General features: G+C 47.2%; 1 long non-coding RNA gene across 1 annotated transcript; it reads right to left on the bottom strand.

Moving 5' to 3' along the window:
* Positions 1-3,904: 3,904 nt before the first annotated feature.
* Positions 3,905-6,863, bottom strand: LOC149367425 (uncharacterized). Its single transcript, XR_016287066.1, has 2 exons — positions 6,666-6,863; positions 3,905-4,048 (listed from the first exon to the last, which is right to left on the bottom strand). It is a non-coding gene; the product is annotated as an uncharacterized LOC149367425 (long non-coding RNA).
* Positions 6,864-9,890: the final 3,027 nt, after the last annotated feature.

Here is a 9,890-nt window from a genome sequence, read left to right as displayed (position 1 = left end):
GAATGACAGACTGTGCGTCTTTAAGGGAGAGACGATTGATTCCGGTTCCCTGAACTCAAAATTTTGGAAAAGTCAGCTGTACACCAGCGTAGATGGCGTTGCGTTAAAAGGCTCCGATGATGCTCCAGGATCCACAACTTGGATCGCTGAGGGAACATGTTTACTCACCGGACGAGATTTCATAGTCGTCGTGAAGCTTCATTTCAGCGCCCTTCCAACTCTTTCCAGGACTAAACGAGGCAGACGCCGCCGCGGTGGCTCAGTGGCTATGGTGCTCGGCTGCTGTCCCGAAAGATGCGGGTTCGATCCCGGCCGCGGCGGTTGTATTTCTTTGGAGGAGAAATTCGAGGCCCGTGTACTGTGCGATGTCAGTGCACGTTAAAGAACCCCAGGTGGTCGAAATTTCCGGAGCCCTCCACTACGGCGTCTCTCATAGCCCTAGTCGCTTTGGGACGTTAAACCCCATAAACCAAACCAAACCAAACGAGGCAGGGATGTGGTCAAACAGTGCAGGGCAGGGTGCAACTCGCCCGAGACCATAGGTCATGTCCTCCAAAAGTGTAAGCGCACGGACGGTATCCGCATTCAGAGGCATGACAGCCTCACCAAGTACGTGGCCTGAAGACTCCAAGAGATGGGATACAAGGTGCAGTATGCCCCCTGTACCAAAACCTCCGTGGGCAACCGTTTCCCTGACCTAGTCATCACAAGGGATGGCCAGGTCAGTCTTCTGGATGCCCAGGGGGGGGGGGGGGGGGGGGTGTCCGCTCCCCTGTCGGGAGCTCACGAGGCCAAGGTGAGCAAGTGTATGCTCAAAGACCTGATTCAACAAATTTCTCACGGTTCCAATAGGCCCCTTATCTCTTCACTGACTTTGTCATACAGGGGGGTCTTGCATAGAGATGTGACGGCCTGAAAAAAACACTGCAATTTTGGAAAAAAACCGGGTTTTTTTCGTTTTTTTCAGACGGGGGAAAATGGAAAAAAACATTGAAAATTTCACAATGCAATTTCAAGGTTTTACGATTGCTTGCTTTTAGTTTAGGTTTTAATTTTGGTTTGAAAACAATTACAGCGTGCATCATTGAACGATTGGAGGGCAGTCGTCATCGCCGGTGCCAGGTAGTGCTTTTTAAAACGTTCGTGCTACGAGTACGCGGGTTGAAGGCCAGGTCACATATAAGATCCAGGATTGACTTAAAAACACACTAATACTTGAACTCACGGCTGAAGTAGAACAAAACGGTTGCAAATTCTACAGCGCTACACACATGGCATAAATAACATAGGCTGCTGTGCATGTAAGCTGTTTTAGCCAAATACAAGCCTAGCTGCTTGATTTCCAACGTAGCAGAGTACAGGACATCCGCAGGAATTTGGTACAGGACAGGGGTCTTCAGCGAAGCACGTGACCCCATCTACCTGGCGGCAAGGCATTTACCCCAACCAGTCGCTAACTCGTCTGGCTTGCCGACTGCTGCAGATACCACCATCATCCGCCAGCTGCGAACAAACTGGTTACGTTTCAGGAACGTCCATACAAGGATTCGCAACAGGCTTTCAGGGGAACGCGTTCGAAAGCTTGTGTATGTGCAGTCGAACCTAGCTGTGGACACAGCTTCAATCCATGCTGCTGCGCATAGTGCCGCATCCAGCGACAGTGACTCTGAGTCCTATATGGAGTGACTTAGAGATAAGTTTTCATGTTCCTTTTCTCGGTGCAATAGAACACGAAGTTCATTCCACAAATATGATACTTATACCTCCATAAGAATGGCCTGAGGGGCGAGTTGGTGCATGATGAAATGAACGGCGGCGCAACAAGAAGAACACAACAAGAGAGGGGACACCACATGCGCACACTACCAACTGTTTTATTGCATGGAAAGGAGGCATATTTATACAGCTCAGGCATGACACATATTCGCATGAAGTGAAAATCATTATTTATTTTCTCGGTGCAATAGAACAAGAAGTTCGTTTCACAATATGACATCTATAACTACATATTCGACTGAACTTCTGAGCATTATTATTGATTGTTGTGCTATTGCAAATAAATTTGTTTTTGTCATGTTTTGCAAAATTTCCAATTTTTCATGAAAAAAACCTTGAAAAACACGTTTTTTTTCACGCCATTCAAAGTTTCCTGAAATTTTACTTCTCTAGTCTTGCGCGGGAAACCGTACGTAGAAGCTGGATCCCGTCCGCTGGCGTCATAAAAATGAGCTAAAGATTTTTCTTCACGTTGTAGGATGGGGTTGTGGCTGAGCAGAACCTAGGTCGCTTTGCAACGTTCAGCAAAGGTGCAGGCCAAGCGTTCGGGCTGCGAGCGAGCGTCACACCTCAGGATCGTCGTCTTCTTTCACTACTACAGTTCACCACAGTGAGCGAGCACGGCTGCTACACTACAACGTAAATAATAAACCGTGGGAGCAAGAAGTGTGGAAAATAGATCATTTTGAGGATCGTTGAACAATGCCGAGTTCCTTGTAGAAGCAGCAACTGTAATGCGAGCAAATTTCTTGCCACAACCGCCGCTCAGCTGCCGCTGCCCGGCCGTTGCGGTCCGGCTTGCGCACCTGGCGTCCGCTATATAGCTCCGCTGCCGAGCGCACCGCAACAATGACCATATTTTTTGTTGAGACGATGCTGTTGACAGTAAAGCGATGCCAAAAGCAGGCATTTTATTATAACCCAGGCTACTTCCGAAGCGCTGCCCACCGCGGCTTCGATGCGAAACAGGCCTAGCGACGACCAGGGCAGCCAGAGAGCAGTGCTGTTCGTCGCCCGGCGCGCCCGCGCCCAGCGCCGTTGCCGAAAGCGCGCTACGTGGGCAGGCATGCTTTGTCGCCACCCGAGTACAGCCGGCAGTCTTTCTGATAACATCGCTACTTTGTCTTTTCTGGTGCGAACTTCAGTAGCCAAGCAGCGCGCAGGCGCTGGTGTGCGGTGGCAGTGTTACACCGGATGTGGGCCGGGCATGAGTCTAGCGGCGCAAAGATGCTTGCCGCTCCGTGTCCCTGCTTGCAGTAGGCGGCAGTTCGCAAGCGGCGACTGGTGCGGCGCGCCGGCCAAGTTTTCGCACGTGTCAGCTTGACAGCTAGCAGACTCCATTCGGAGCAGACGACGGTGCCACATTCGAGTCAATATGCGTGCTGTAACCTCGGTCAACTATGGCTAAACAGGCCTCGCTAAGCCGCCATGTTGTGTTGACGACAGAAGCCTCTGATTGGCTTCTTAAAATGACGTTTGCTGTGAGTTGAGGGGGACGCGCGCCGGGAAACCGAAATTTAGTTTTTTTTCGCTATTCAATCAACCCAGACGATGAAACGAACCAAGGTATACTATAGAATGAAGGGTCAGAATTCCAAATACACACGTCGTTCAAAATTTTCGGAAAACATTTCACGACCCCTTTAAGGGTAATAAGTGAATTGCTCTGAATCAGTTGTGCATTAAAGAGAACTACAATGAATCTAGGTGGTTTCCTGCACTGCGGCGTTGTAGGCGATGACGATGTAAGGCAGGATGACGTCTCAGGTCTTGTTTTCGGTGTCGACATACATGGCGAGCATATCGGCGATGGTTTTGTTCGGGCGCTTCGTCAGTCCGTTGGTCTGCGGATGGTACGCAGTAGTCCTCTGGTAGCTTCCCAAGCAACCACCGATATCCTTCGGACGGCCGACAGAGGTCTATTTCGGATGTTCTGTACGTCCGCTGAACATCCGCAAACAGCCGGTAGACGTCCGTCGGCCGTCCGAAAGGTGGCCAAAGGTATACGGTTCGCCCGCCGACGGACGTCCAGTTGAGTACGTCCATTGGCGGATCTTTCTCGAATATTCGCATATATGGTGCATGCGTGCTTTTTTCACTCCGCGCAATGCAATAAAACCAAAAACAATTTGACGCATAGCACGCATATTTTATTGTGGTTGATGATACATCAGCAGAGCAATGGGTTACATTCGGAAAATTTCTTAAATGTGACTCTTCAAATGTGGCAAGCTTGGGACACACATCCGTAATCTTCCCACCCACAGGATTTCTGAAATAAAAAAGAACGCGGCAAACACCAGTCATGTGAAACAAATGGCACAATGCAGTAGCCCAAGTAAAAACATTGGAACCAATAGACGATATGCGAAATGCGCAGCGCCATCTCTCGGCGCTCCGAGAACTAAGTCCTCCATGTTGGGTCGGTATAGAAACCGAAACCGCGGCCCTGCGTTGGGTTAAAACGGCTGCGCTTCGTTTGAAAAGTGGAATGACGATGCGCTCTTACGCTATGCTGTCCACTATGCAATGAAACCACGATGCGTGCCAGAACTAGGTGTGTTCCAGCTTTTCGCTTTTCTATTTTTTCTTTACTCTGTCCCAACGTTTCAGTAACAGCAAATGCCATGTAAGGTATGGTGTGTCAGCGCGCCATTCAGTGCACAGCTTGCGCTTTCTGCGCTGATTTTTCACAAAGCTTTCTAGGTGATTTGCGTTTACATTAAGATACGGACCACAGCCTTTGTTGCCTCTGATCAAAATTAGAAGACGATTTAGTGTATTTATTAACTCTACGGTCGGCCGTGAATATATGTAGACGCATACTTGAGAAACGTAATAGAGAAGGTAATTTTTTTGAGCGTGCCTACGCCTGTGTTCCTCAAGCCTGTATTCTAGTCGCTAAGAAGCACGTTCATTAATGTGCAGGTAAATCGCGGCCATGGGCACTCAGTGCGCTCCATCTAAAAGCCTCGATTGCTCATGCCGTGGCGTACTAAGCGCACTCGAACCACACGCACATTACTGCTTAGTTTGTTACGTGTTCAGTTTAGTTTTTCGCGTGTTCGATTAGTTTTGGAAGGGCTAGCACTCTCTCTGGACCATGGGATTGATGCAAGATCTCACACATTGTTTTCTTATAAAGTCGTACGTGATCGCGCCCGCATATGTTATGCGCGTTAATGCGTCTTTGTGAAGCAATACATCCTCCGCATATGCTTTATTTTTTGAGGATTCCTATACATTCGATATCTCTGTCGGCGAAAGTCTGAAAAAAAATATAGCTACTTCATTGTGAAGGCGGGACGCATTTCCAAGCTAGAAAGTTTGTGCAACATTTTTCTGAAAACGCTTCAGGCCATCAGATTTTATTATCGTTGTGGCAAGCTGCAACAGCTTGCTTCGCAACAAAGAAATTTGTGTAAGTTTTGGGAGGAAGCGAATTAAGTGTCGGAGGCAACCGAACATGCGAATTTCACCCCCGCATACACAGCTTGACCAGCGTATCGAGTCCGTGCAGGCACCTACAGCTGTACGCTCTTTCTCTAATCAAGCCGCCGCGGTAGCTCAGTGCTTATCTAAAAAAAAAAAAACTGCGTCTTTGCTTACAATGTTTTGAGTTATATGTGCCCACTTTCCTCTTGTTAATATCGCCTGACAACAAAGCAATACTCGCTTCAACTGCGTCTTAAGCAAGACGTGGTTTCAACGAATTGCGGCAAAAACCAGCCGGCGCCGGGCTCTGAAACGGTGACGTTGAAAACCGCGGATGTGCATTGTACATTGCACTAAAGGAATCACATTACGCAGCTGGTCGAGGGTCCTGTGTGAATATACTGCAATGCACGAAGCTCCTGGCGTCGGCGCGATCGAAAGTTCACACTGTCACAGAAGTTTGTCAAGACATCTGTGCACTCAGCGCAAAATAACCGCTCGCTACCCCACCAGATGGAATCGCGTCCACCTGGGAATAAAATAGCCATGATAATGCGTGATGCTTGGACCGGTGCTTTAATGCGCGAATTAAAATGACAGTGGTGCAGAGTTCGACTTGCCAACACATTTCCCAGTGCCGATTCTGGCTATCAGCGTCAGACTTCAAGCGAAGCTCAGGACGTGGTAGGAGGAAGTTGGTGCTTACTGAAAGCACCTACATTTGTTAAAAGATCAGCAGTGAAAACAACGCAGCAGCTGAAGCAATTGCCTGTTGAAATTTCACACGCAAAATACCGATATCAAGAATGTACGCATAGCAAACGATGCTGCAGCTCGACGAGCTCGCCCGAACCAAGATGGAAACCGGAAGTTGTGGGCGCGGTGTTGCCAGACCACCAAGCAATTTCGCATATCGTCTATTAATAGAAGTGTTTAATGCTGCAAGTATAACAGACAATGCACTTTAACAAACACCTCAATAAGTATAAGGCAATAACAGCTCTCACTTTTCCACACCATATCTGACAATGTATCTGTTCTTTATTTATTTTCATGGGCCTTAGGGCACTAACCAGCGCAGCACTGTACGCGACTGTGCACAGAAAGCTACAAAGCTTCCGTTCCGAACCACTGCGACCTCACGTGCTTGCTATGGTCTGCCTTTCGCGCGTTGTCACTCTTTATATAGGCACAGTGAACATAGCGATGCCTTAAAAATTAACAAGATGCGAAAACACTCCGTCCCGCAACTTTGAAGAGGAGTGGGAATAAGTCGCGCGAGTTGAGGGCTCCCGCAGCTGTGTGATGTAGGCTCCCGAAAGTGTGAGAACAGCACACACTTGTGGAAGCCATCTCCTCGCGCTTACTGCTCCCATTGTCCTGTGAACGAATGTTATATGACCATGCTGCATTGTCCTAGAAGCAAAGTTCCAAGAAGTGTACTGAATACATACCTTCGTAGGCAATCACATGTGCACTAAGCCTTCTTTACACCAAGGTCGACGCAGTACGGGATTCCGGTGTTCCAGAAGAGCTTCAGGCGCTTCCCGTATCTTTCGAATTGCTTAAGTTACATACAACTTTCGTCCACAGACCGACCAAAGCCACATTTTATAATAACAGAGCTATAAAGATCTGCGTGACAACACTACGCGACATACCAACAACAGCGCTACGGAGCCGTACTGATGGATTGGATTGGTCTGACCGCGAACTGACATCTATGATGATGGTGATAGCAGAATGCACGTGAGTTTTGATGCTTACGAATGGTTTCAATGGCAAGTATAGCTAGCAAAACAGTGGACATATCGCAAACTCCTCTAATTTGGAGAAGTTTTATAAATAGAAAACTAGGCATTGAGTTCTTGCAAAATTCTGAAACACCTGCTTCTCCTCTTAGATAAATTTAGCTCGTTGGCGGCTCCTGCACTGCAGGTAGGAGTGGAATTATGGTGTGGAATCGTACCAATTTACAAACGTCTTCACGTCAAACCCTCCAACTGATGCAAATAAAACAGTATACATACACGAAAGACTAGAATTTTCTGTGAAATAAAAAACGTCCATACTCATGGCCTGGAAAAATACTCGACCTTACATCCTTCGGACGTCCACCTCGTCTCTCATGCGGATATACAAAAGTGGACACTGTCCGTACGTCCGGCGGATGTACGAATACAGATATCCGAAATCGGATTGTGTTCATACGTCCGATGGACGTCCGATCTCGGCAAAGGACGTTCGGATCTAGCTCGTACGTCCGACGGATATCTGTGGTTGCTTGGGAAGGGCTTGGGTTTTGCTGTGCGCGATTTCAAATTATTAACAATGCGTTGTCTTCATGGGGGGGGGGGGGTGAGAGCATTCAAGGCACATCAACGGATGACGGGCTGCAATGCAGTCCTGGTAAAAAGGGCTGCCCGTCATGAGGTTGGCGCCGACTAACACTAGTGTACCACTTGCACTTTCTCAGTGGGAATCCGGCAACTCCCTCTTACGCGCGTCACTGTTCGGACAAGTTAGTTTGAATTGGCTGATCGCGGAGCAGCTGGTGTGCAGAGCTGCCTCACACGTCCAACGGTGGAGGTAGGCAAAGTAGCCTCATGCAGTCTCCCAGCACACCAGCGGCGGGAGGTGGGTGGACCGCAAAAAAAATAGCCAAATGCCTCGTCAACTAATTAGTGACGCGCATGAATGGATTAACGAGATTCCCACTGCCCTCGGGCCAAATCTTTTATTTTGCTATTGGGCTTATACCCGCGATACATTAGTGGTGCGGGAGAGGCAAATTTTCTTATTCATTTTTGACGCCTCAACTACCATTTGTCCCTATCTACTAAAGCAATCATCATCACGTCGGAGAGGATGAAGCATGAGAAGATCATGGATGTACTGAGGCAGATTGACCCAGTGGATCTAGACATAAAAGAGACCACTATGCGACAAGGGAAAGAGGGAATAGTGATGACGTCCACTCATCCGGAGTCGCTGGAGGTCATTAAGAACCACATTACGAACAACCCGAACATGAAAGACCTCCAAGTCAAAGACGCCAAAGGAAGAAAGATTGAGGTGAAGATAGTGGGGATTGAGGAGGAGACGGACATCAACTCACTATCTGAGAGAATCGTAAGGCAGAACAACCTGAACTGCACTGAGGAGGACATCGAGGTGAAAATTTTCTGGAACGGACGGAATGGAAAGACCGCAGTCCTGGCACTCAACCGCAAAGGCTACAACGAACTGAAAGAAAAAACCCACGTGAGCATCGGATGGGTGCGATGCCCCATCTACGTCATCAAAGCGTATCAGCAATGAAGCAAGCCATGAATCTTCAACCTCTTGCTACACGTAGAAAGTTCGCCCGGTTGTCATTATTTCACACCTTATACTATAGCGAAACGCCATTCTCCCGAAATCATATCTTTCCTGCACCTCATTGTTCAGCTCGCCGGGATCATGCGCATAAGGTACGTCCGATTTTCGCTCGCACACTAAAATATCAGAAGTCACCGCTGGTTTTGTCAATAAATGAATGGAACTCATTGCCATCCAGCATTGTCGGCCATACTGAATTATCATCTTTTCAAACAGGTTTACTAACATTTTTGAACACGGAAAATGCATCATAGAGTGCTAGATGATTCACCGTGTCCGTGACTTTTTGGCGGGCCTTTTTTTGCTGAACAGCTCCGGAGCCTCTTTTGTGTGCCATTGTATTTTTAGTTACTTATTTTGCCCTAATTATTACTCATTTGTTTGAACGTGTTGAATTTTGCGGTTTCAATGTGTTAGACTGCAATTAACCAAATGTTACCCAAACTCTGCCTTCTGTATATTTACCACCATTTGTTATGAGTTGATTTGTTATGTGTGCTTTCTTTTAATCATTCCCCCCCCCTATGTAATGCCCTCTTCTGGGTCTTTAGGGTAAATAAATAAATAAATAAATAAATAAATAAATAACATCAGACTCCCCCGATGCACGAAGTGCCCGAGCTTTGAACATAGCTCCCAGGGGTGCAGACAAGCCGAACGATGTTTCAACTGTTCACGGAAGGGCCACAAGGCAGACGAATGTGAACATGAACCATTCTGCCTTCTGTGCAGCAATGCAGGAATCCCAGAGGAGAAAACAGGCCACTCTATGATGTCCTTCTTTTGCCCAAGGTACTTGAAGAAGGCAAAAGAAGAAAAGGAAAGGGCAATCCAAAGATTGACTTAAAACTGAATCCTCATCATGGCAGGTCCGACCACGCCTCAAGATCTCGAAGATTTGGGAACAGATGCTTTAAGTATTATTCAAGTTAATCTCGGGAGGTCGTTTAAAGCTAGTCAAACCCTCCAATACTTTCAGGACGAACGTCATAGTATAACTTGCATGCAAGAGCCGTACCATCTGAACAGCAATATCATTCCGTTTCATATCAAACATAAGATTTTAGCATGTGCCGAGAATCCTAAGACGGCAATAATCATACATGCTCAGACCATCCAGGTCTTTCCAATTCAGGTCGGAACGTGTATGATAGTTGCAAAAATTACGAAGGCAGCGAAATCATTTATTATCATAAACTGTCATAAAGCCAAATGAGGAGATAACCCCTTTTATTAATTTAATTGATCAAACAATAGCGGAGCATACAAACGAAGACATAATCATAACGGGAGATTTC

This window comes from Amblyomma mixtum, chromosome 1 (assembly GCF_055824585.1).
Source record: "Amblyomma mixtum isolate Tamu chromosome 1, ASM5582458v1, whole genome shotgun sequence".
NCBI lineage: Eukaryota > Metazoa > Arthropoda > Arachnida > Ixodida > Ixodidae > Amblyomma > Amblyomma mixtum.
The sequence above is the reverse complement of the archived record's forward strand: the minus strand, read 5'-3'. Positions and strand labels throughout refer to the sequence as shown.